The following is a 6,000-nucleotide window of genomic DNA, read 5'->3' as shown; positions in this document are numbered from 1 at the left end:
TAGCAAAAAGTTCAAAAAAGTGGTCTGAAGAACTTACTTTTCATTCGATTGCTAGTAAATACTGTTTGAGCGATGGTAGAGTTTTTGAAAAAATATTAATATAAAATCTATTCTAATTCTAACATTTTGTTGCCTTTAGATTTTTGATGCAACAAAAATTGAATTTACTGGAATTTTTCAAAATTCACTACTTTGAGCGATTTTTTACAAATTGAAATTCCATCTGTTTCTGTGGTCCACCGTCAGGTTGTACCCAGATTTTCAGTGCTTTTACTTTGTTTGGACCAATCAAAAGTATATTCATTGGAAAGCAAATTTAATCTACATTCTAGTGAGGTGCATCAATTCACGCTGTGAGATTTCACAAAAATATGAAAATTATAAACGTAAAATCATTCCTGAATTTTTAGAACCACAAGCGCGCGTCCAGAAAAACGTGTATGTTTGCTCTCCAAGTTGGTACGGTGGGTGGTGATTTGGGCTGAGAGCCAAGCCGAGAGCCTAAAAAATGATGCGTATCGTGCGTTTCGTGATTAGAAATTTTCTATTGATAGTAGTTCGCGTTTGCTAGTCACGACGACACGCATCATTATTTCTTCTCTCGGCTTTATTGGGTAAAAATGCTCAGATTTGACTGACCCGGATACCACAGATAGTAGATATAAAGGTACCCAAAAAATTACGTTTAACTCAAGATGCACTCTGATATGTTTTCAATCAATTTTAATTCAAAACTATGCAGTAAAATTAGGCTTACCGCAATCAGATTCATCGATTGTGAAAAAACTTAAACTCAATCAGTTAATATAACAATGGAAATATAAACTAACACAATGTGTTTAAGTTGATAATTTATCTCAACAAAGAAGTAAGATACTGTATGAAGAAATTTATAATTTAACATTCATTTGAAAATTTACAACCAGAACTATTTCGCGGCAAAGCGTTTCACAATTTAACGTCGTGGCACACCAGGGTGGCCACTCATGATACATTTTTGATTTCCCGCATTTTTCCCGTCTTTTTCCCGCATGGTCTCACGAAATTCCCGATTTGTGTAAAACAGAAAACCAAGCAAAATTCCGAATATTTTCTTTGAATATTTATTTCTTCGGTGGTAAATGATCTTTCAATGAATTTTTTTCGGTTATTTTTACCAATTAAACGCAAATCATTAGATTGATACGCAGGGGTTTCTTTTAATTTTTAAAACTACGTTACTCGAGTCAAAAATGATGAACAAATATAATTGTTCATAAAAGAAAAAGGATAAGGTACACCGGGGTAAGTGGGGACGATGGATGTTAAAAAAAAATTGTGCACTATTAATTCAAGCTTTGAATACAGAATGTTAAATTTACTTATAATCTATCCAAACACTGTAAAAGAAATACAATTCCGAAAATAGCAAATGTTTACAGCGACTTTTTGTTAATTTTCTATTTTCAACTACGATGTCGAGGTGATGTGCAATCAATGGCAAATTTCTCGTAAACTAGCGAAAAACTCTAAATTGAAACAATCCTTACATTTGAAACAACCAGTTAGGAAAAGAAACAGCGGTTTAAAATGAAGAAAATTTTTTTACATATTTACAAAAAACTAAAATTTTGTCTTCAAACCCTACCTGGGGTAAGTGGGAAGGGCTTTATACAGACTTGATGTTTACACATTTTTTTCAATTTCCTCTCCTTCATCCAGTACAATTAAGCTATATTTCGCATTCGGATCATGAATATTTCTGTAAAGTACTTGTTTGTTCTGGAATATGTATATATTTTCGATAAAATCGTGTGTTGCAACATAAATCACTCATAATAATCGTTGAAAGATACCTTACTGATAGAACCATGAACTTTTTTTTAAATTTTTGACGTTTCGAGCAATAAAGTAGCGTATTAAACCAAGAAAAAAAAATTGTTAAAAATTTCCAGAGAAATCAAAGGGAAAATTTACCGTCCCCGCTTACCCCATAAAGCGGGGTTAGTGAAGACACCAGCAACAATTTACGAGATAACTTTTCTTGCTTTGCGTCTACATATTAAGCTCATCTCTTGAGCGTTTGTAAACAACATTTTCTGCATCAAATTGAACGTAATTTTATCAAAATTGAACCACTGTTAATTTTTTAATGGTTTTTTTCAACTTGAACTATACGAAAAACCATCCACACTTACCCCAGTGGACCTTATATAAATTAAAATTTTTGTGATAATCGTTTTTTCGCTGTATTTGTTTCTCAGATATTTTTAAGTATTTTAATTTTTTCGTCCATCAAGCTTGCCTTTTTCTGATCGCAATTTTTTCGCCTCCAGTTCCTTTGCCTTATTTTCTGTCTCTCGCTTCTGTTTTGCAATAGTTTTTTCAGATTCTTCTCTATTTTTTGCTTTTAAGGATTCGACATACCTCGAGAGAGAATTGCGAGCATACTGCATTGACGATTTCGTTACAGTTATTCCCGTTGTTCAATGAAGGAAGTTGAAACTAGTCGAAACCGATCAAACTCGGCAGGAAGATCTGTTTCGACCTCGTAGAATTCATCGAAGTCTATTGGAAAGAAACTGGTGATCAACTGTCAACTGTGATGAACTGTCAATCCATTTCTTTCTCCATTTGTTTCGATCTATTTCGACCAAACTTCATTGAACAGATTTTCGCTAAGCCAAAATTCCCGACTTTTCGAAAGAATTCCCGGCTTTTTCCCGCTTTTTTCCTGTTGAATTTCAAATCCCGTCTTTTTCCCGTATTTCCCGAATTTCCCGCTTTTCCCGAATGGGTGGCCACCCTGGGCACACCGCAGAAGAAAATGGAAATGAAAAATCTTATGGTGGCAATAACTCAAAAAAGCTACTCTTGTGCTACATAGTGAAATCGACGGAGGATAGTGAAAAGTTGAATTTTAAGCTGTTCTCAGTGTTTCAAAATTCATAAAAATGTTTTTATTTCCATTCTCTCAATATGACACAGACGAACAGTTGTCAAGCTCGAACAATAAATCTTCAGAAACTCGTGTAAAATATCAACTGCACTCTTTTGAAGAAGCCATTTAAAAATTGACGAAATACAGTACCATCTATTGCTTGATATGTAACTTTTCAGCGGCGCAATAAATGGCATTGTTTCTAGATAACTCTTTTAGATGTAACAATTTTTCGAAAGGGCGCAATGGTATATGAACTAATAAATAAATAAATTAAAATACTTCAATTAGACGAATAATTCTATGTCATTAGAATAACTTAAAGCTGAATAAAATAGCATCCTCATAATTAAAATTTAAGAAACCTGTGTAAAATTTCAAATGCTACCATTTAAACATTATTTAAAACAGCCAAATCAACATTTGAAGTACCTCATTCTCAGAAGAGGGCAATCGTAAATGACCTCAAAAGTATATGTTTTGTACTTTAAAAGTCAGGGCTTTTATTGCACTTTAAGGGAAAAGTAATAACAAAAACTATTTCGATGTTGTTTTGATGAAATTTCGAACTTTTCGTCGAGTACCACTCATCATGGTTTGGACACCCTATTCGCTGCCCTCAACGGCCATTTTGTTGTACAATCTCTTCATTTCGGTTGCATCCCGAGTCGTCCTGCCATTCTTCTTTATCTTCTGCTTGAGAATTGCCCAAACTTTTTCGATAGGGCGGAATTGAGGGCAGTTGGGTTGGTTGATGTCTTTTTCGACAAAATCCACCCCGTTGTCCCGATAGCACTGTAGTACCTCTTTGCTGTAGTGGCAGCTTGCCAAATCTGGCGAAAACTGTACTGGTGCTTTGTGAGATCTAATGTACGAAAAAAAAAACGTTTTTCAGGCACTCCTCCTTGTACATTTCGGAGTCCATGGTCTTGTTTTTCACAAAAACCGGGGTTTTTCGTCCGCAGCTGCAAATACCTTGCCAGTCAAACACTTTCTTGCCAACTTATCGGCAAAAACTAATTTGAACTCGGCGGGGACATCACCTCGACCAGTGGCTTTGTAAATTTTTTGGCCAGGAAGCCGCCAAAAATCAGATTTCACGATTTTTGAACCAGACTACGTTGGATTTTTAACGTGGGTGTCCAAAATCAATTTTCGCCTCGCGGCTTCCATTACCTACGTGTAACTTTATTGGAACAAAAAGAATCGTTATGAAATTTTCATTTTGGTGATAGAGGAAACATTTTCGAACAAAGTACTGTCAAAACATTCCAGATCCGACAACTAGGAGCGCTATGGTATAATAAACAGTGCGTCTAGATTTTGGATTACCATGCTTTAGGGTCTCTTATTAAAATAAGGTGATTTTAAATAACGCAGCTGTTGGTTGATTGATGGGGGCTTCTCATTTATAATTTAATTAGAGACAAACAATTTCCTCCAGATTATCAGTTTCTGTACATGAGTGTATTGTTGACAAATATACAGCTAAATGTAGCTCTCTTAAATTCTTCTATTCTTAAAATTCGTTTCAGCTGATCTTTGTCGTAAACACACATGGGGGGCTTATTTTGCGACTCGAGTAACGTTACTCACGACATTTCACTTCTACGTCCTAGTTCCAGAAAATGCTTCAGAAAAGAAATTTGTTTATCGATGAGCTCCGAAGACCAATAACAGCTCATCCGAACGAAAGTTTCTTTTATTTCTGGGATTTTCATCCTGTATCCTGAGCCAGCAAAACGATATGAAATTTCGTAAAGAGTTAAAGAAAACTGGTTAAATTAATAAGATCCATGCACTTGTCAAAAGTGTTTCCAAATCGAATCCTTTTACCCACATTCCCGAACAAAATTATTTGCTAGGATGCAGAGGTGACTTCGGTCCTAAAGCTCAAATTTGTCTTTCATCCCTTTCTCTATTTTTCATAACGTGGCCGGCGCCATTATTGATGTTCAAAAAGAGAGCCCCAGTTATATACATTGAGAATGAGCTTCTTATCCCAAGACACATTTTTTCGACCCTTGAACAAAATTGATGGCCTCGGTCAATCACAGTCAAGCTTGCGATCATGGAATTCGAGACGTTTAAAATGCAATAATAAAGTGATCATTACAATATTTACCATTTGAAAATTTTAATTATGAAATAGAAATAGAAAATCGTAACAGAATAAAAATTTGTCTGAAAAATTAGTGGCGAAGTATTTCGGGATCAATGATTAAAGGTGGATGTGAGTAGTCAATCAAGCTAAGCCACGCTAAGCTAAATTGAGACTTCTGAAGGCTTCATTTTATAGAAAAATTTTTAACATATTTAATGAAATTAGCAAAACATAAGCTAATTATTTTTTTATGTTTTAAGAAACAAAAGAAAGATATTAAGTTTGCTGTTCAATACAGATTTAATATCTTCACTTGTAAACTCGATTGAGATTAAAGGTTTTACTTTAAAATTATAGTTTTGAAGAGCCTGCTAAAGAAATAGTAGGTATTAAACAACAAAGCAAAAAATATATTTCAACTAAATTTTCACTTCAAGATTAAGTAAAAGTTCTGTAACCAACAAAAAATTTAATCATTTATTTAGTTCGTAATTATAATCCTGTGAATAACTTTTTCAAGTAAAAATCTAGATTTTTCATAGAACAAAATCCTCAAAATAAATCCTAATTTTATATTATATTTGTAATTTGAGGACACTTTTTTAATCTAAATTCCAAATATTAATTCTTAAGAATTATGTATGAACGAAAAAGCGAAATTTATTTCACAACCAGAAATCTATTATTCAAATTTTTGATTTTCAATTTTCACCATTATGAAACTTAGTTTATTCCAACTCTAAATGAGATTTAAAGTATAAATTTCAATTCCTAATATTAAATATGGTTTGTTATTTTGAGGTTTTTTCTTTTCATACTCCTCAATGATGAATTTCGAATATGGAAATAGAATCTAATTGAAGTTTGAAATTCAATAGCGATATTCAAGTCAAGCTTTTGTCCTAACCCGAGACTTTCTTTCCGAGATCCGTCGAATATTCAGGCAAATTTGGAAATTATTCAATAAAAATCATTA

The sequence above is a fragment of the Uranotaenia lowii genome, chromosome 3 (assembly GCF_029784155.1).
Source record: "Uranotaenia lowii strain MFRU-FL chromosome 3, ASM2978415v1, whole genome shotgun sequence".
Lineage (NCBI taxonomy): Eukaryota > Metazoa > Arthropoda > Insecta > Diptera > Culicidae > Uranotaenia > Uranotaenia lowii.
Note: the sequence above shows the minus strand (reverse complement) of the source record.